At 43.7% G+C, this 20678-nt stretch overlaps 1 long non-coding RNA gene and 1 pseudogene across 2 annotated transcripts in view; both read left to right on the plus strand.

The window, feature by feature from the left end:
• LOC137209850 (uncharacterized) overlaps window positions 1-20678 on the plus strand; it is a 132480-nt gene that overhangs the window by 1565 nt on the left and 110237 nt on the right. For both annotated transcript variants that reach the window (XR_010936135.1, XR_010936134.1), the window contains exon 2: window positions 17134-17255. This is a non-coding gene — a long non-coding RNA (uncharacterized lncRNA). The remainder of the gene's footprint in view (window positions 1-17133; window positions 17256-20678) is intronic.
• LOC137209847 (protein ILRUN pseudogene) lies at window positions 11663-12496 on the plus strand (annotated as a pseudogene).

The following is a 20678-nucleotide window of genomic DNA, read 5'->3' on the forward strand; positions in this document are numbered from 1 at the left end:
TGGAGGAGTGGTAACTAAGCCTCCTTGTGGTTTTCCTCAGCGCCTCTCAGCTTCTCTCTCTGCTTCTCTGGTGCACACAGTTGGAAACATGGTGCTGCACCCCTCCATCCCCACTACCCTAAAAATTCCTGACCTTTATCCCTTAGTCTATTGCCGAAGATTGAATATTTAGTCCCTCTGCCTGGCCCCAAATTTATATGTTGAAAACCTAATGCCCAACTGATGGTATTAGGAGGTGGAGCCTATGGGAAGTGATTAAGTCGTGATGTCACAGCCCTCATGAATGGGATTAGTGCCCTTATGAAAGAGGCCTCAGAGAGATGCCTCCTCTCTTCTAGTCATGTGAGCATACGGTGAGAAGGGTTGGACACATATGATTGCATCCCTCTTTCCTAGGATGCCAGTGAAAGATAATAAAGATATACAAGAAGAAAAAGTCTCCTGCCACATGGAAAACGAAGTAGGTACAATCAGCAAACCTGAGCTTTAAAATTTCTGGGATTGTGGAAAGCAAGTGAGATTGAATAGATACATGGCCCAAAATGGAGAAAATCACAGCTCAGAATACACGTTCTAGAAGCTTGTAGAAACAACCATTTTCCCTATGGAGCTCCGAAGAGGCTTCAGGCACAGAGGCAGCAGCTCAGATGTCGGAGGCCCACAACAATGTGCAGCTGCTGCAGCCTTTGCCCCAGCTGGAGCTACCTGGAGAACTGCTTAAGCAGAGTAGATTTGCCTGGGGAGAGCCTATGGGGTGAGTATAGGGCTGGGGAGAGAGGCAGAGTAGAGCCTAATAATAAGAGACCTGGAGAGAAAGAAAGGCTGCCCCACCCCACTGGCAATTAAGTTGGCAGTTTGGAGCATCTTGGGCCAGCACCATAGAAATGAAAAACCCTGCTTATCCCCAGGACCCAGGCATTTTACAAACCCCAATCAACGTAGTCCTTGATTCATGAATATGAACATATGTCTACTAGACATTTGAGAGGAAACAAAAACAACTTAAAGTCCAACATGAACAAACAAAATAACTGATCCAGGAGGAAACAGATGATGCAAGGAATAATACAAAACCACTTTTTAAAATGCTAATTGATGTTCTCAGGGACACCAGAACAAGGTGGTATTAAAAGGAGCAAGGAGAGAAAAGTTGACTTCTTGAAAACTAAGAGTGATTGCTAAGGTGAAAAATAACACTGATTATGGCAAAAGATCAAATTTCGAGTTATAGAAGATAGAATGGAAAATATCTCCCAGGACACCAGAATAGAGAGAGCAGAAAATATACACCTAAAAGCATGGCGGATAGACCCAGAAGACACAATGGCTATCTAGTCAGAGTTCCAGAAAGGGAAAACAGAGACAATGTAAGGAAAGGAATGTAAGAAAGACATTAGTTATTGAAAGGGCCATCCAAGTAGGATGAATGAAAAACAGCTGTGTCTGGACACAGCCTAGTGGAATTTTAAAGTATTGAGGATAAAGATGAAACCCCCAAAGCTTTCATAGATGGGGAAAAAACAAACAAAAAAACAGGCTAGCTACAAAGGAATTAGAATCAGATTATGATCAGATTTCTTATCAGAAATACTGGATGCTAGAATACAATAGAGCAAGGCCTTCAAAGTTCTGTGGGGAAATAATTTTGAACCTACAATTGTATAACCAATCAAAGTAGCAATCCATATGAGGACAAATAGATAATTCACACAAAGTCTCAAAGTTTAAATCCCGTGATTCCTTTGTGAAACAAATTTAAAAAAAAATATTACTTGAGGTTCTTATAATGATTGGTTTCTCCAGGAAGCAGAAGCTGACACAGAATTAGAGTACAAAAGTTTACTGGACGGTAACATCCGTGAACAGAAAAGGGGAAGACACAGTATTGGGTGGGGGTAGCCATCAGACAGTGACGCAGACCTGACAAAGTCTCTGCCAGCCCCCTTTGTAGCTGCAGAGCAGATTTCCCTTTAGTGGAGTCCTGAGTGGGGCAGAAATGGCTAGGCCCTTATACAGCCTCCTTGTCAGAAGCTGACAACCTTGGCCAGGAAACTGAGGTGAATCCTGAAGAAGTTAACGCCAGGAGGCTCTCAGTTAACCATCCTTCTTGCAGCTGGGCAGTGAGTCCTTTCTGGAAAGGCAGTCTAGGAGCAAATACTCTATGTCTGCCACAGATGTACTTCATCAAAACAAAAATCCAAGAAAGAGGAGTACCCAGGATTTAAAAAGAAGAAAGGGACCAACTCAGGAACTCAACGTAAATCCCAGATTAACAGTGATGCAACAAGCCAAGAAAGCAATCAGGACGAATTAGGAAAAAACAGAAGAGGTCAGAGGGCTCAAGGAAGATGATCTTTGAAGAAGAAAATGGATTCTTTCATAGTGAACGTGACGAAGGACCAGGAAGAGCTTAGGGATGTGATAAAGGCATATTGATTTTCTCAGCAAACCAAAACTAGGAATTTCTAAAAAAGTACATAGAGCTTCATAAAAAACTCATGGTCCAAATATACGGCAAACTGAAAACTGGCATGATTTTGAGAAATTGATGACCTGTGTTGTGGGCTAACGTATGCCCCCCCACTTATATTGAACCTCGAACTTTCAGAATGTGACTATACTTGGAGATAGGGCCTTTAAAGAGACAATTAAAATGGGGTTGTTAGCGTGGGTCTTCATCCACTTTGACTAGTGTCCTTATAAGATGAGGATATAGGGAGAGGGAGAGACACCAGACACACAGACAACCACGTGAACACACGGCAAGAAGGCACGCACCTGCAAGCCTGGGAGAGAGACCTCAGAAGAAACCAAGCCTGCTGACATCTTTATCCTGGACCTCTTGCCTCCACAACGGTGAGAAAACAAACTGTTGTGTAAGCCACCCAGTCTGTGGTATTTTGTTATGGTAACCCTAGCGAACGAATACAGGCACGGTGAGGAAAGAGAAGTTTGCTTTCTTTTCTGCATCCATTGGTATGGTTTCCATGTTTGTTTGACCACATGCAAACACGTGTGGGGCAGACAGTCCCATAGTTGTCATCTAATACAGCATTTAATAACAGTTGCATTTATTTGTTTATTTGGTAGTGTAAATGCTTGGCATTCTCGTTATTAGCAATACAGTGTTTTTGCATTCTTTTTTTTGAAGTTATTTTATTATTTTTTATACAGCAAGTTGTTATTGGTTATCTATTTTATACATATTAGTGAATACATGTCAATCCCACTCTCCCAATTCATCCCACCACCACCACCCCCAACACTTGCCCCGCTTTCCCCCCTTGGTGTCCATACGTTTGTTCTCTACATCTGTGTCTCTGTTTCTGCCGTGCAAACCGGTTCATCTGTACCATTTTCCTAGGTTCCACATACATGCGTTAATATACAATATTTGTTTTTCTATTTCTGACTTACTTCACTCTGTATGACAGTCTCTAGATCCATCCACGTCTCTACAAATGACCCAGTTTCGTTCCTTCTTATGGCTGAGTAATATTCCATTGTATATATGTACCACATCTTCTTTATCCATTCATCTGTCAATGGGCATCTAGGTTGCTTGCATGACCTGGCTATTGTAAATAGTGCTGCAGTGAACACTGGGGTGCATGTGTCTTTTTGAATTATGGTTTTCTCAGGGTATATGCCCGGTAGTGGGATTGCTGGGTCATATGATAATTCTATTTTTAGATTTTTAAGGAACCTCCTTACTGTTCTCCATAGTGGCTGTATCAATTTACATTCCCAACAATAGTGCAAGAGGGGTCCCTTTTCTCCACACCCTCTCCAGCATTTGTTGTTTGTAGATTTTCTTATGTGCCCATTCTAACTGGTGCAAGGTGATACCTCATTGTAGTTTTGATTTGCATTTCTCTAATGATTAGTGATGTTGAGCAGCTTTTCATGTGCTTCTTGGCCATCTGTATGTCTTCTTTGGAGAAATGTCTATTTAGGTCTTCTGCCCATTTTTGAATTGGGTTGTTTGTTTTTTTTAATATTGAGCTGCATGAGCTGTTTATATATTTTGGAGATTAATCCTTTGTCTGTTGACTCATTTGCAAATATTTTCTCCCATTCTGAGGGTTGTCTTTTCGTCTTGTTTATAGTTTCCTTTGCTGTACAAAAGCTTTTAAGTTTCATTAGGTCCCATTTGTTTATTTTTTTTTCCCATTACTCTAGGAGATGGGTCAAGAAAGATCTTGCTGTGATTTATGTCAAAGAGCGTTCTTCTTATGTTTTCCTCTAAGAGTTTTATAGTGTCTCGTCTTACATTTAGGTCTTTAATCCATTTTGAGTTCATTTTTGTGTATGGTGTTAGGGAGTGTTCTGATTTCATTCTTTTACATGTAGCTGTCCAGTTTTCCCAGCACCACTTATTGAAGAGACTGTCTTTTCTCCATTGTATATCCTTGCCTCTTTTGTCATAGATTAGTTGACCATAGGTGTGTGGGTTTATCTCCGGGCTTTCTATCCTGTTCCATTGATCTATATTTCTGTTTTTGTGCCCGTACCATATTGTCTTGATTACTGAGGCTTTGTAGTATAGTCTGAAGTCAGGGAGTCTGATTCCTCCAGCTCTGTTTTTCTTTCTCAAGATTGCTTTTGCTATTTGGGGTCTTTTGTGTCTCCATACAAATTATAAGATTTTTTGTTTTAGTTCTGTAAAAAATGCTGCTGGTAATTTTATAGAGATTGCATTCAATCTTTAGTTTGCTTTGGGTAGTATAGTCATTTTCACAATATTGATGCTTCCAATCCAAGAACATGGTATATCTCTCCATCTGTTTGTGTCATCTTTGATTTCTTTCATCAGTGTCTTACAGGTTTTTTAAAAATTTTATTTATTTTGGCTGCGTTGGGTCTTTGTTGCTGCGCATGGGCCCTCTCCAGTTGCAGCGAGCAGTGGCCACTCTTCGCTGTGGTGCACGGGCTTTTCATCATGGTGGCCTTTCTTGTTGCGGAGCACGGCTCTAGGCACACGGCTCTAGGTACACGGGCTTCAGTAGCTGTGGTGCACGGGCCTAGTTGCTCCGCGGCATCCTCCCGGACCAGGGCTCGAACCTGTGTCCCCTGCATTGGCAGGTGGACTTAACCACTATGTCACCAGGGAAGCCTGTCTTATAGTTTTCTGAGTACAGGTCTTTTACCTCCTGAGGTAGGTTTATTCTTAGGTATTTTATTCTTTTTGTTGCAATGGTAATGGCTTTGTTTCCCAAATTTCTCTTTCTGATCTTTCGTTGTAAGTGTATAGGAATGCAAGAGATTTCTGTGCATTAATTTTGTATCCTGCAACTTTACCAGATTCACTGATTAGCTCTAGTAGTTTTCTGGTGGCATCTTTAGGATTCTTTATGTATAGTATAATGTCATCTGGAAACAGTGACAGTTTTACTTCTTTTCCAATTTGTATTCCTTTTATTTCTTTTTCTTCTCTAATTGCCATGGCTAGGACTTCCAAAACTATGTTGAATAATAGTGACGAGAGTGGACATCCTTGTCTTGTTCCTGATCTTAGAGGAAATGCTTTCAGTTTTTCACCATTGTGTTTGTCCTATATGGCCTTTATTATGTTGCGGTAGGTTCCCTCTGTGCCCACTTTCTGGAGCGTTTTTATCATAAATGGGTGTTGAATTTTGGCAAAAGGTTTTTCTGCATCTATTGAGATGATCATATGGTTTTTATTCTTCAATTTGTTAAAATGGTGTATCACATTGATTGATTTGCATATATTGAAGAATCCTTGCATCCCTGGAATAAATCCCACTTGATCATGGTATATAATCCTTTTACTGTGTTGTTGAATTCTGTTTGCTATATTTTGTTGAGGATATTTGTATCTATATTCATCAGTGATATTGGTCTGTAATATTCATTTTTTGTAGTATCTTTGGTTTTGGTGTCAGGGTGATGGTGGCCTCATAGAATGAGTTTGTGAGTGTTCCTTCTGCAATTTTTGGAAGAGTTTGAAAAGCATGAGTGTTAGCTGTTCTCTAAATGTTTGATAGAATTCACCTGTGAAGCCATCTGGTCCTCGACGTTTGTTTGTTGGAAGGTTTTTAATCACAGTTTCAATTTCTCGACGTTTGTTTTTAATCACAGTTTCAATTCCTCAACGTTTGTTTGTTGGAAGGTTTTTAATCACAGTTTCAATTTCAGTGCTTGTGTTCATATTTCTTCCTGGTTCAGTCTTGGAAGGTTATACCTTTCTAAGAATTTGTCCATTTCTTCCAGGTTGTCCATTTTATTGGCGTAGAGTTGCTTGTAGTAGTCTCTTAGGATGCTTTGTATTTCTGCAGTGTCTGTTGTAACTTCTCCTTTTTCATTTCTAATTTTATTGATTTGAGTCCTCTCCCTCTTTTTCTTGATGAGTCTGGCTAAAGGTTTATCAGTTTTGTTTATCTTCTCAAAGAACCAGCTTTTAGTTTTATTGATCTTTGCTATTGTTTTCTTTGTTTCTATTTCATTTATTTCTACTGTGATCTTTATGATTTCTTTCCTTCTACTAACTTTGGGTTTTGTTTCTTCTTCTTTCTCTAGTTCCTTTAGGTGTAAGGTAGATGGTCCATTTCAGATTTTTCTTGTTTCTTGAGGTAGGCTTGTATTGCTATAAACTTCCCTCTTAGGACTGCTTTTCCTGCATCCCATAGGTTTTGGATCGTCGTGTTTTCATTGTAGTTTGTCTGTAGGTGTTTTTTGATTTCCTCTTTGATTTTTTCAGTGATCTCTTCGTTATTTAGTAACGTATTGTTTAGCCTCCATGTGTTTGTGTGTTTTACGTTTTTTTCCCCATAATTGATTTCTAATCTCATAGAAAAGATGTGGTCAGAAAAGATGCTTGATTTGATTTCAGTTTTCTTAAATTTACCAAGGCTTGATTTGTGACCCAAGATGTGATCTATCCTGGAGAATGTTCCATGTACACTTGAGAAGAAAGTGTAATATGCTGTTTTTGGATGGAATGTCCTATAAATATCAATTAAATCTATCTGGTCTATTGTGTCATTTAAAGCTTGTGTTTCCTTACTAATTTTCTCTCTGGATGATCTGTCCATTGGTGTAAGTGAGGTGTTAAACTCCCTCACTGTTATTGTGTTACTGTTTATTTCCTCTTTTGTAGCTAGCTGTTAGCAGTTGCTTTATGTATTGAAGTGCTCTTATGTTTGGTGCATATATATTTATAATTGTTTTTTCTTCTTCTTGGATTGATCCCTTGATCATTATGTAGTGTCCTTCCTTGTTTCTTGTAACATTCATTATTTTAATGTCTGTTTTACCTGACATGAGTATTGCTACTCCAGCTTTCTTTTGATTTCCATTTGCATGTAATATCTTTTTCCATCCCCTCACTTTCAGTCTGTATGTGTCCCTAGGTCTGAAGTGGGTCTCTTGTAGACAGCATATATATGGGTCTTGTTTTTGTATCCATTCAGCGAGCCTGTGTCTTTTGGTTGTAGCATTTAATCCATTCACGTTTAAGGTAATTATCGATATGTAAGTTCCTATTACCATTTTCTTAATTTTTACGGGTTTGTTTTTGTAGGTCCTTTTTTTCTCTTGTGTTTCCCACTTAGAGAGGTTCCTTTAGCATTTGTTGTAGAGCTGGTTTGGTGGTGCTGAATTCTCTTAGATCTTGCTTGTCTGTAAAGCTTTTGATTTCTCTGTTGAATGTGAATGAGATCCTTGCCAGGTAGAGTAATCTTGGTTGTAGGGTCTTCCCCTTCATCACTTTAAATATATCGTCCCACTCCCTTCTGGCTTGTAGAGTTTCTGCTGAGAAGTCAGCTGTTAATCTTATGGGAGTTCCCTTGTATGTTATTTGTCGTTTTTCCCTTGTTGCTTTCAATAATTTTTCTTTGTCTTTAATATTTGTCAGTTTGATTACTACGTGTCTTGGCGTGTTTCTCCTTGGGTTTATCCTGCCTGGGACTCTCTGAACTTCCTGGACTTGGGTGGCTATTTCCTTTCCCATGTTAGGGAAGTTTTCGACTATAATCTCTTCACATATTTTCTTGGGTCATTTCTCTCTCTCCTCTCCTTCTGGGACCCCTATAATGTGAATGTTGTTTTGTTTAATGTTGTCCCAGAGGTCTCTTAGGCTGTCTTCATTTCTTTTCATTCTTTATTCAGTTCCGTGGCAGTGAATTCCACCATTTGGTCTTCCAGGTCACTTATCTGTTCTTCTGCCTCAGTTATTCTGCTATTGATTCCTTCTAGTATATTTTTCATTTCAATTATTGTATTGTTCATCTCTCTTTGTTTGTTCTTTGATTCTTCTAGGTGCTTGTTCTTTAATTCTTCTAGGTCTTTGTTAAACATTTCTTGCATCTTTTTGGTCTTTGCCTCCATTCTTATTCCGAGGTCCTGGATCATCTTCACTATCATTATTCTGAATTCTTTTTCTGGAAGGTTGCCTGTCTCCACTTCATTTAGTTGTTTTTCTGGGGTTTTATCTTGTTCCTTCATCTGGTACATAGCCCTCTGCCTTTTCATCTTGTCTATCTTTCTGTGAATGTGGTTTTTGTTCCACAGGCTGCCGAGTTGTAGTTCTTCTTGCTTCTGCTGTCTGCCCTCTGGTGGATGAGGCTATCTACGAGGCTTGTAACAGTTGCTTTTAAATGAAGGAGCTGATGCCCAAAGATGTGAAATGGCTTACCTTCAGTAACAAAGTTGAACAACAGCAGATGAGAGTTCAGATCTCCTGAGTCACTAGCCAGGACTCCTTGCTTGGCACTACTTGTCGCCAATTGGACACTTGAGTTAGAAGGACTGGATGCTGGACTGCTCCCTGGGAGAAGGGAGGTTGAAAGGCAGTTTCTGATGTCAGGCAAGGTTCAGTGATGACCAGGATTCTGGGAGTAGGAAAGTGTTGGTTTATTCAAGGGGACTGTCTTTTCATCTCTTGAACCCAAAGATCAAGTTCCTGAAATTTGTTAACAATGGAGCTCCATGAAAATGCTGCCAAGATGCCCTGAGATCTGAAGGAAAAAGCCGTTGTTCAGCTTGGAAGAATACCTTACACACATCAACATGAGAGGGCTTTCACGCTCTTCCTTTCAGTTAAGGAGACCTTTTGCAGATCACAAGGCTCTACCAAGAAAGGTTAAGTAATTTCCTCAGACTGACCCTCCAAATTGGGGGAGGAGGGATGAATTCAGGTTTGCTGATTCCTCATCCATGGCTTTCTGTAAATATTTACTGTGTCCGGGAAGGTTATTTGTGAGAAAGCACAGAGATGATGTTTCCAAAGTCAGAAAGGGAACCATGCTGGAGAACTCCAGGGGAGCTACAGTTGATTCTTGTTATGCCTGCTAGTTAGGTTCTATAGAAGTCACCGCAAACAGTGATTTAGCGAATACGGAACCATTGCTTCTGGGGGAAATACAGGGTTAAGTTCCCTTAAGCCTCTGTTCACAACGTTTTCATCATTAAGTGATCAGTACACAACCTTGTTTTATGCATGTTTCTGTAAGGACACCTTATTTAATGCATACTACTGATCCAGTAACATGGAACTCATGCCCAGCAGCACTGTTACTCATATCTGAAAGAAGCTTATCTAACATACAGATTTTTTCCATGAGGCACATCGTAATTTCTTGCACTTAGGAACACTAGGCAGCACTGTGCTTTTAAACATTTTAAATAGTGAAATTACCAACAAAAAGCACAAAAGTGCAAAACAAAGTGGCACTTGTTTACAGTAAGAAAGCTGAAACGAAAAGAACGTCGTCTTGTCGGTCTCAGCTGGGAGCAGGCACTCTGGGCAACTGGCATGTTTTGCTGTTCTGTATATCTCTGTGAATGACCACGAAAGCACCCTGAGTATTGATTTTGGGGTTACAAATAAATATTAGCAGGTAGGCAAATTTGCAAATGTGGAATCTGTGATCGTGAGAATTGACTATATTATTAAGTCACACTAAATCCTGAATTATATGCCGAATCACTACCTCGAAAGCTCTTAATGAGACTAACCCCCAGCTCCCCACCTCCATTAAGCAGGTTAACAGGAGCCATTTGTACTACAGGGAGACAGCAAGACTGACCCATCCACTTCCCAGGGCTCCATAAGCCTCTGCAAACTCCCTTGCAGTCTTTCACACTCAGGGAAAGTAGAGCTCTCATCTTGTTCACACAGTGTCTTCCCCAAAGGTATGATTTGGGGGGTGGGGGAGGGAGGGGGAGGCTGTTGCAGGGAGATTTTCTTCAGAGATTCATATTCCTTTAACAGCCTTTTATTTACTCTCTACTACGTGTTAGGCATTGTTCTAGTGCTGGAGACGTAGCAGTAAACAAAACAGACAAATCCCTCCTCTGATGGAGCACACATTCTGCAGGGGCAGACAATAAATTGACCGTAAATAACATATAGAGTAGGTTCAACAGTGGTGAGTACCAGAGGGAGAAATAAAGCACAGGTAGATCCAGAGTGTGGAGGGTACTGTGCTTCTGACAGTGGAAAATTGACGTAGGAGAAAAGCAAAATAAATTGCTACAGTATATATACGTATACACACACACACACACATTTATTTTAAATGGTTGCAGATAAAATTCCTTTAGAAAAAGTTAAAGTTTGCTAAGTTGTATTTCCTTTGTACTATGAAGAAATAATAAAGGATTGCTAATTTAATAGTCTGACATAAGTAATGGTATATTTTTACTAATAGAAATTTCACAATTTGTACCTTATTTTGTACAATGGAGAAATTGAGTATAATTTCACTTTTATTATGAATAGATAACATTTGAAGTCATGAAAAGATTGTACATCTCATTGTATGAGTGGTATTGAAATGCCTTATTTTTATATATAATAGCAAAGGTTCTCATTCCAATCTTATGGAATCAGAATAATGGAACAGGATATATTAACTTGGATTTACAGACCTTTGTATTCACTTTTAGTAGGGAGGGGACAAGTTAGAATATACTGAGGGTAAACTCTGTTTTGACATTAAATAAGTATTGTTTCTGACTTTACAGAATTCACATATGTCTTAGGGCACCAGCGTGGTGTAGTAATTAAGCAGATAGATGGGAGAGCTAGACTACCTGAGTCCAAATGCTGGTTCTTCTGTTATTAATGGCACGAGTTAATGTCTCCAACTTTCGCATCTGTGAAATGGGAAATGATAGTACCTACCTCATAGGGCTGCTGTGAGGATTAAATGAGTCAATCTGTATTAAGCGCTACACTAAGAATAGGGTCTGGCACATAGGAAGCACCATACATATGTTTGTTTGTTATTAAAAAACATATTAAGTTTTCTTAACAGTATCTACACATCCTAGAAAATTGTGGCAGGAACTTTATCAGAATTTAAAAGTCACAGCTGTTTACCAATACCGACTACTCTAGAATCACTTCTTAAATTAAAAAAAAAAATCCACCTTGAGGCGGAGGCAGGGGAGAAGTGAGAGGTGGCCCGGCGGGGTGTCGGCGTTGGGGCGGGGGGGCGGGCAGCGCGAGAGTGAGCCCGTGGCTGAGTGAGTTTATCCCTGCGGGCGGTGAGAGGCCTGGGGCCTAACCCGGAGGAGCAGGGTCGCGGCGACAGCTAGCAGCGGCCCCCCTCGCGGTCCCCGGGCTCGGCGGCGCGGTAGCGGCCCAGTTGTGAGGAGGCGGGGAAGCGAGTGTCCGGCGCCAGCCACGGACAGCATGGACGTGGGCCCGGACCCTGGGCTGGTGCAGAAGTTCAGCTGCCTGGGCACCGCCGACAAGGTCGTGCTCGTCTCTGAGTTCCAGCGGTTGCTCGGCTTCCAGCTCAACCCGGCCGGCTGCGCCTTCCTCCTGGACATGACCAGCTGGAACCTACAAGGAGCAGTTGGCGCCTATTATGACTTTGAGAGCCCAAACATCAGTGTGCCGTCTGTGTCCTTTGTTGAAGATGTCACCATAGGAGAACGGGAGTCGATATCCCCTTATGCTCAATATATAAAAACATGGCAGATCCAAAATTCTGGGGCAGAGGCCTGGCCTCCAGGGGTTTGTCTTAAATATGTCAGGGGAGACCAACTTGGACATGTGAACATGGTGTTGGTGAGATTGCTAAACCCCCAGGAGATTGCAGATGTCAGCATCCAGATGTGCAGCCCCAGCAGAGCAGGAATGGATCAGGGACAGTGGCGGATGTGCACTGCTACAGGACTCTACTATGGAGATGTCATCTGGGTCATTCTCAGTGTGGAGGCGGGTGGACTTCTAGGAGTAGCACAGCAGCTGTCATCTTTTGAAACGGAGTTCCACACACAGCCACATCGCAAGGTAGCAGGAAACTTCACCCTGTTTGCCTCTCCCCAAAAGAACCGACATTCAGATGAAAACAAAAGACCCTGGGGGTTCCGGGTTCGACTCGATCAGCAAAAACACACGGGCTCCTGCGCCTGACCAAACCGAGCAAGATGAGAGTAGACTCCCCCAGAACTCTGTAAATCTGTCCCCCAGCAGTCACGCAGACAACTTATCAGTCGTGACTTACAGTAAGGGGCTCCGCGGGCCTTACCCCTTCAGTCAGTCTTAAACGGGTGTCACCAAGAAGAAAAATTAACGAAAGACACAAGGCTTGACTCTGGGAGGGGAGGGCAAGGGGTTCCTCTGGATTGCAGACCACATCGCAGGGACCTGTGGCTCTGACCCCCATCCTGGAAGAAGAAGAATCAGAAAGACTAGTTTTGAGTAAACTCAGCGCGTGTGTGTGTGTGTGTATGTGTGTGTGTGTGTGTGTGTGTGTGTGTGTGTGTGTGTGTGAACGCTGAGTGGTGGGAGTGGTGTTAAGGCGACCAAGAAGAAAGCCACTTTGGGTTTTGTTTATTAGGCGTCAGTCTAACAAGTCATCAGGGCGCTCGGGAAGGAAAAAAATGTTTAAAATGAGGGGAAAAAAGCCATCTTTTAAACAAAAATTATTTTGCCTACAGACAGCTTGTAGTTTTGAGCACATGTTAATTGTTTCCCCTCTTTCCTCACTTTTATTTTTTTAGATAAGGGATAACATTCTGTGTATAGACTAGCCGCTTGCTCTGGAAGCAATTCAGGTTCAAAGCTGGCACGGGCTGCTTGGGGGCTCTGTGGGTAGGTGCTATAGGAGGACGCCTGCCGTGCCACCTGATTCCACAGGACTCTGACCCCACTTGTTTTTAGTGGCATCAGCCTGTGGGTTATCACGCTTTTCCTTCCTTTTTTCTCTTTAATCTTCTGTTGATTTACACCCTTGACGTTTATTCGTCAACCCTGTGGCTTCTCAGCATCAGAACCTCTTGAAGACCAAACTTCCCTGTGTGGCCGGCAGAGGAAGCCTGGAGGACAGATCTCAGGTGACGGGGGAGTTTGTGAGGCCGCGAGGTGACCTCCTGCACACGCTCGTGACAATTCAAATTGCTTTCCTTCCACGTTTCTCTTGGCGGAGAGAAACGCCATCCCGCTTACTGCTCTTTCGGGTTCTTGGTACACAGCGGCTCCCCATCCACTCTGGGAACGGTGCCTCTGTGCTGTGTATATGTGCGTGCTGCGTGCACACACACACGGGTGTTGGTGCAGCTCACCAGCGAGTGTGCAGCAGGCGAATGTGAAGGTGTCCCCTGCTTCTCTGTTGTCACACGACTCCCTTCCCTGCGTTTCTCTCCAGTTGTCCTTTGTGGTGTTTTCGCAGCCTGTTAGTGGAGGCTGAGCTGTTAAGGTATGAAAATGGAGCCCCAGATGGGGAATTTGCCGTGGGGAAGGGCCACACTTACTGACTGCGTGATCTTGGAGACCACATTTTGCTGGGAATGAAAGGACCCCCTCCCTGGGCAGGATGCTTAGCTATTGAGAGGTGGCGGGCAAGGCACAGCCCAGCCGGAGCACAGGTTGGTTGGCTGGCTGCTCCCTGGGACAGGTGGCCCCACTGGCATCCCGCGCGTTCCGAGCAGGTTGAGATGTGGATATCTCCACAGGAAGCTCAAAGCAGGCCAGAACAGCTGTGTGCCAAAGATACAGGAGTATGCAAAGTCCCTCTTCTCTTCTCCCCCCGTCCTTCCCTCGAGTCTTGGTTCGTTTGGTAACCGGGCATACGGATCTAGGGTGCCATTGCTGGGTCACCTGCCTGTTGCCACACCCCCATCCCCCCCGGCTGTGAGACAGCAGGGAGTCCAACTCGCTGATTGGTCACAGGGGTCATGTGGCCTGGGTGTGGCTGAGAGTCTGTCTGGCTCTGTCTGGGTGTCTGAGTTCCCAAAACGCCTGTTGTTTGTTCCTCCTCGTCCACTTCTGAGACGGTTATGTTTTTCAAGCTTGACTGTGAGAGAAAAGCTTGTATGAAATTCTCCCTTTGCCTCCCCACCTCACCCCAAATAAAAGGGGGCGTAAACATTGGTCCACTGGAGAAGCCCCGGGGGAGGGTGGAGCCTGCCTGCTGAAAGGGCAGTGCCGCTGGGGCTGGGGCCGGACTAGAGCTCACACTGGAGCACCTACTTTCTATGCACACATAGAGCACCCCATTCCCAGCAGAGCAGAGGGGAGTCCCTGCCAGGTGCCCAGGTCACCACAGGTCCAAGCCAGGGGCTCACGATGGCTTTTTGTTTGAGGGCCCTATTGGGCCCAGACTGGTGCCACTGTTGCTGCCAACCTCCGGGGACACCGCCACCCTGGAGCCCACACATGCCCAACCATTCTGCTCACTGGATAGCCCTCAGAGCATCACATCTCCAGCTGCCCCTGCAGGATCATGGGAGGCTTTACACCCGCTGGTCTCCGGGCTTCCTCATCTCCCCCACACTAGGTGCCCCTTCCCCTTTTTCCAGGGGGGCTGCCCGCCGTTATGCAGCAGTGGCTTCACGGGTCCCCGTCAGTGGGTCTGGGCCTGCCACAAGGATTCTGCTCCTCCCCTTGCTTTTAGGCAGTCTCACCTGGCAAGGTAATTGTCCCAAGCACGTTGGCTTCTCTCCCAAGAACAAACCCTTTCTGTGCACATCTTTGGAGCGGTGCGCTCCTTGCAGAGGCCAGAGCGAGCGCCAGCCGCGGAGTAGGGGCGGAAGGAGTCCGTGGTCCTCCCAGGGCCTGGCGGCCCTTAGTACCATTCGTCCTGCCTCTTCTCGCTAGTGTGGGCTCTGAGCAAGTCCTCAGAGCCCCTCTTTTCCACTGCCTAGTGGGCCAGCAGAGGCTACCCTCTCAGCCCCAGCAGTCTGTTCCTCTTGGACTCCTTACCAAGTGGCAGGCTGCCTCTGGGCAGGACCACCAGTGTCTGGCACCCGCGAGGTGAGGCAGGCAGCATCCTTAAGGACCTGAGGCCAGCAGGGGAGGCAGAGGGGCTCAGGCTTGGGAGGAACCTGTCTGTTTGCATGGAGTGAGGTGTGCACGTGTGCACGCGTGCCTGCTTTTCTTTTTTTGCCATGGGGACAGTTGAATTGGGGGCATTTTTCTACAAGAAACAGCCTTCTCTTCCCCCCGCAAGGACTGGCTGTTACCGAACGTCCATCAGAGGCACTTCCAGCCAGGAGAGAACCTCACCAAGACAGCTGGTGTGGCCCAAGGGTGGCCCAGGTGGGAAGTGGGCATAAGGTTAAACCCCTCCCCAGATTCACTGTGAGCCCCAGCGGGAGAGGGTGGTGGTGTTGCCAGGGCCCAGCACTGCAAGCTGACCGCCCGCCCCACCCTGCCTCGCCTTTTCTCTGTCTCCTTGGGTGAATGCTGGAGCTGCTGCCCTCTCCTTCTGGACAGTGGTGTGGCAGCAAGCAAGCTGGCTGGCTGTTTGCGGTGGGGCCTCCTGGTGCCTGGGAGGCGACAAAGATGAGGCAGTTTCTCCTGACTGTATACATGAATATTTGTATGATTAACACAGACTAAAAAAAACCCTGAAGAAAAAAAAAATCCAACTTCTCACTCACTTGATTAACGTTGCAGTTATTGGTCAGGCAAGAGAAGTGGCAGGTAGCCCTACGAAAGGCACCCGGGCTTCCCAAGGAAGCAGGTGCTGCAGGTAGCAGGGGAAGGAGGAGGGCACAGAGGAAGCCTTCAGGAATTTGCTCTTGAGGAATTTGAGGATTTTGAGTCTTCGAGGATTTACTTGAGGAAGTCACTGGGAATTAAGTAAGGGCCACTCCCTAGAGGAATCTTCTTGAGCAGCAAAGGGCAGTTGAAGAGAAAGGTAGATAATAAAAGGAGTGACAGGAGTGACAGTTCTTTTGAAAATAAAAGAACCCTGGGAAGGATCTGGGCAGGGAGGCGTAGAAGGTTCATTTTCAGGGACAAATGTAGTTGGAAATATAAGATCATTGTGGAGAGGTAATATAGTGCAGCTGTTAACATCATGGACTTGAGGACCAGTCTGCTCTACCCCTCACTAACTGGGTGATCATGGCCAAGTTACTTCACCTTTCTGTTTTAGACTGTCTGAAAACTGGGGAATAATAATGCTGATAGTACTTGTCCCACAGGTTGTTGTGAGCATTAAGTGAATATGTAAATATTAAATATATAAAGCTAATATAAAGCTCTTAGGACAGTGTCAGGTCCTGAGCACGGGGACTGTTGGTTATTATTGTTCGTGCAACAGATTTTTAATTTATGAAAAAATGAATCATGTTTTTTCAAATACAAATGCACCTGTGATCCTAAAACCCAACACTTTCCTCCACCTTTCAAATCCTTTAGCTGGGGGTATGGGATGTGCTGAGAAGAGGTAAGAGAGAGAACTAAGAAAAGCAGGAGATAAGCAGGGAAGTGAATCATTTGAAAATCTATTAAAGCTTTACCCTCTTATTCAGAATAACATGTATCTTTCAGGTTTTGGTAGCTGAAAATTAAATTTCCTAGTATGCTATATATGGAGTTAAAAAAATAAATTCCATGCTAAATACAATAAACTTTTGAAATGAAGGCATTTTATAGAAAATTGTTATGCTAATAAGTTAATCAGTATATAGGCAATACTTTTCATTGCTTGATGGCTTTCATTTTTTACTTTCATAAAGCTAATCTAGGTTAGCTTTAAAATATTGCTTTTTGCAATTATAATAATTCTGAAAATATCAGTTTAGTAAATAGTGTGTATACATGCCCAAATAGATCATTCTAAAAAAATTAGAGAAAATTTTGGAATTTCATTCCCAAAGTGAATATCTGTACTAAAAAAATTTCCCCGAATTATTCTTCACCAGAAAAGAAAGCGTGTCATAGATGAAAGGAGATGAATCTGGAGATGAATCTGGACATCTCAGGAGTGGAGATATTTGGGTACCAGAGCAGATTACTCAGAAGTAAGAAGAAAAAACCTTCCCAGGTAAGACGCTTCTTCCTGGCCCTGGGAACAGGGATGTGCCTGGGGGTTCTCAGGCATTGGAGAAGCTGATAATCAGATTTTCAGCTATGAGAAAGCTCCGTTGGCAGCCCAGCTGTGAGCAGAATGTGTTAACCGCTGTCCTGTAACTGCTGATATGATTCTGGGAATTTAGTTTTGCTTCTTGGGGACAGCCCTGGAATAGCATGAAAATTCCAGAAAATTGTATCACATTTTGGCACTGAGCATGTTTAAGTCCCCTTTTGGAGCAAGACTTTTCTCAGAAATGCTATATGTTGTGAGAATTAATCAACAGGTCTTTATTAGTCTCTTCATTTTTAGCACTGTGCAAAGCACAGATGTAAATGCTGACGCTAAGATGTAGTTCCGGAAATCACTGCTAACTTGAGCCACCTACAATTGGGAAATGGCTTTGTTTTACAGAAACTGGTTATATGTGACTGAATCTAAATTTCTGGCCCTTTGTGGTCTAGAACTGCTCAGGAATAATATGAAGATGACTGTTACTTAGGTGCTTAGGAGGGCTGAAGGCTGGAAGAAGAGGGGTTTTGGAGAGGAGGACTTGTGTTTCTTGAATAAAGGTCTTTCTCTGCTTGGAGAAGGACTGTTGCCTGGAAATGGACATTCACCTTCTTATCAGTGAGGAGTAAGGGATGGCTGGCTGATGAAATTTAAAAAAAAAATAACTCTGAAACTGAGCCAGAGGTTTGATTGGGTGCCAAGCTAACGTATTAATTTTTCTATTAATTAAATTAATTAATTTTGCTATTAATATGCTAAGCCTCCCTAAAAACTAAGGATTCTAGCAGCTTCTGCATTTCTAGCAGGTAGGAATTTCTTTATTCTATGACACAGGTTAAACATTTACTCATTTAACAAATATGCCCCAACTGTCTACCATGTGTCAGGCACTCTTTTAAGCAATAGGAATTCAGGGCACAAAACAGACAAAAATCTTAGGCCTTGTGGTGTGGGAGAAAGATAAAAAGGTACTAAGGAGAAAAAGCAGAGAAGGAAAATAGGAAGCATGAGGTGGAGGGTGTTAACAGCCCTAGGCAGGGTGGTCTAGAAAGCCTGCAAAGAATGACATTTGGGAACAGATCTGGGGGAAGTCTCTTGATGGTGTGTTCTAAATTAAACGTTGGCTTAGAGCTGCAGTTTAACAGGATAGCAAGAAATTTCACTTCAGCCGGGTGTTGAGAGTCCTTCCCCTTCTTCAGATTATAAGGGGTCTGCAAGGGTTTATGTCTTTGTCCCCCGGTTGCTCCTGAGGTCTCAGTGTCCAACTCTGTGTGGTTACTTTGAGGGGCCAGATGTGGGCCCAAGAATCTTAATGTCTACAAAGTCCTGACTTAATTTTGTCACCGAGGCATCCAAGTGCTATCTCACCAGAGCCTCTCCTCTGTGGGGACACAAGTCTGGGCTACTCTGGGAACTGCCCCCCAAAACTCTCCAACCTGTTTTTAGTCTAGAGGCCCCTCATGATGGGGGTACGTCTCTTCCTAAAATTTCAGCACACATCTTTTTTTTCTTTCTTTTTTTTCTGGCTGTGCCGCGTGGCTTGTGGGGTCTTAGTTCCTCGACCAGGGATTGAGCCTGGGCATAAGAGCGTGGAGTCCTAACCACTGGACCACCAGGGAGTTCCCAGCACGCACCTTTCCAACAGCCCAAACAAAAGCATACGTAGGTGGTTGTTCTCCATGTGTCTGACTACCTTTGTTTTTAACCTCTGAGGCTAGGGCAGCAAGGGAGTGACCTTTTAAAGATAAATCAGGAGGGCTTCCCTGGTGGTGCGGTGGTTGGGAGTCCGCCTGTCGATGCAGGGGACACGGGTTCGTGCCCCGGTCCGGGAAGATTCCACATGCCGCGGAGCGGCTGGGCCCATGAGCCATGGCCGCTGAGCCTGCGCGTCTGGAGCCTGTGCTCCGCAGCGGGAGAGGCCACAACGGTGAGAGGCCCGCGTACCGCAAAAAAAAAAAAAAAAAAAAAAAATCAGGAGAGCACTCATTCCTTCGAGTGAGATTCCTACAGTACTAAGGACAAACCAAAATTAATGTCTAATAAATTACCTTGCCATTCATTCAAATAATTTGGTCTCTAAAATTATTTCTATTTGTCAATATACTCAGAGAACTGAATGAAAAATACTTTTGCTCCCCCTTTGCCTATTAGCGTTATGATTATTTGTGCTTGAAGTTGGAGGAGGGAAGACATTCCTTTACTAATATCCTGTTACCCAGGCTATTTCCTGTCTCTCCCTTCTGCACCCTACACCAGTTGGGGTAGATTGCCAAAAGTTCAGTTTATCTAAAAATTCCAGTAAATGTGAAAGCAGAGGGTTGACAATGGTGAGCAGAGAGATTAGGAGACTAAAACAGGGAAATGAACGTCAAATGTAAGAAAGGTGGAAGTGGGAGAGGAGGACAGGGAAGGAGACGGAGTGTTGAGAAACGGAAGGGAAGGGACAAAGCAGAAAGTAAAATTAAAGAGACAGGATGAGGGAGTGAAACAAAAGAGGAATATAGAATAAGGAGTCAAAAGGACAAGGAAGAAACAAGTGAGGAGCACTGATTCAGTGTTGAACTCGTACAGCTCTGGAGGTCAGAAGTTTGACATGGGTGTCAGTGGGCTGAAATCAATGTTTTGCTAGGCTGTGTTTCCTTCTGGAGGCTCTAGAGGAGAATCCATTTCCTTGAGTTTTCCAGCTGTCGGAGGCTGCCTGCTCACCTTAGCTTATGGCCCTTTTCCTCTTCCATCTATAAAGCATATCTCTAGTCATTCTCTGATTGTCAATTGTATCTCTCTTACCATTCTTCTGTCGTCACCTCTCTCTCTCCATAGTCAGGAAAGGCTCTCCATTTGTAAGGACCAGAGTGATTAGATAGGGCCCACTTGGATAATCCAGGATAATCTCCCTATCTTACGGTCGTTAATAATCACATCCATAAAATCTGTTTTGCCATGAAAGGCCTGAGAATTAGGATGTGCACATCTTGGGGGACCATTATTGTGCCTGTCACAGAGATCAGGTAGCCTTAATTGGAACCCTTTCTGTAGGTCAGAAGATCAGCCAGTGCATTGCCAGGTAAGTGTGTTTCCAGACAAGGCCATGTCAAATGTGTTTTAGTCTACATACCATTTGAAATGTAGAAATAGAATGTCACTTATGCTCAAAGAAATAAAATGTGTGTATTGTGGTAAATAAAAATGCATATATATTTTTATGTTCTGATGTAAGACAGCAAAACGATAAATAAATGGTTGACCTATGAAACCTTATACGAAATCCCCTTCTCTGATAGCCTGGAGACCAGGATTAGGTAGTGAGCCACTGAAGTGGCAGCTTATTTAACCCTGCATGAACTGGAGCCATGCAGCCATTGCTGAGGATCACAGTCAGCATGT

Source organism: Pseudorca crassidens, chromosome 17 (assembly GCF_039906515.1).
Source record: "Pseudorca crassidens isolate mPseCra1 chromosome 17, mPseCra1.hap1, whole genome shotgun sequence".
Taxonomy (NCBI): Eukaryota; Metazoa; Chordata; class Mammalia; order Artiodactyla; family Delphinidae; genus Pseudorca; species Pseudorca crassidens.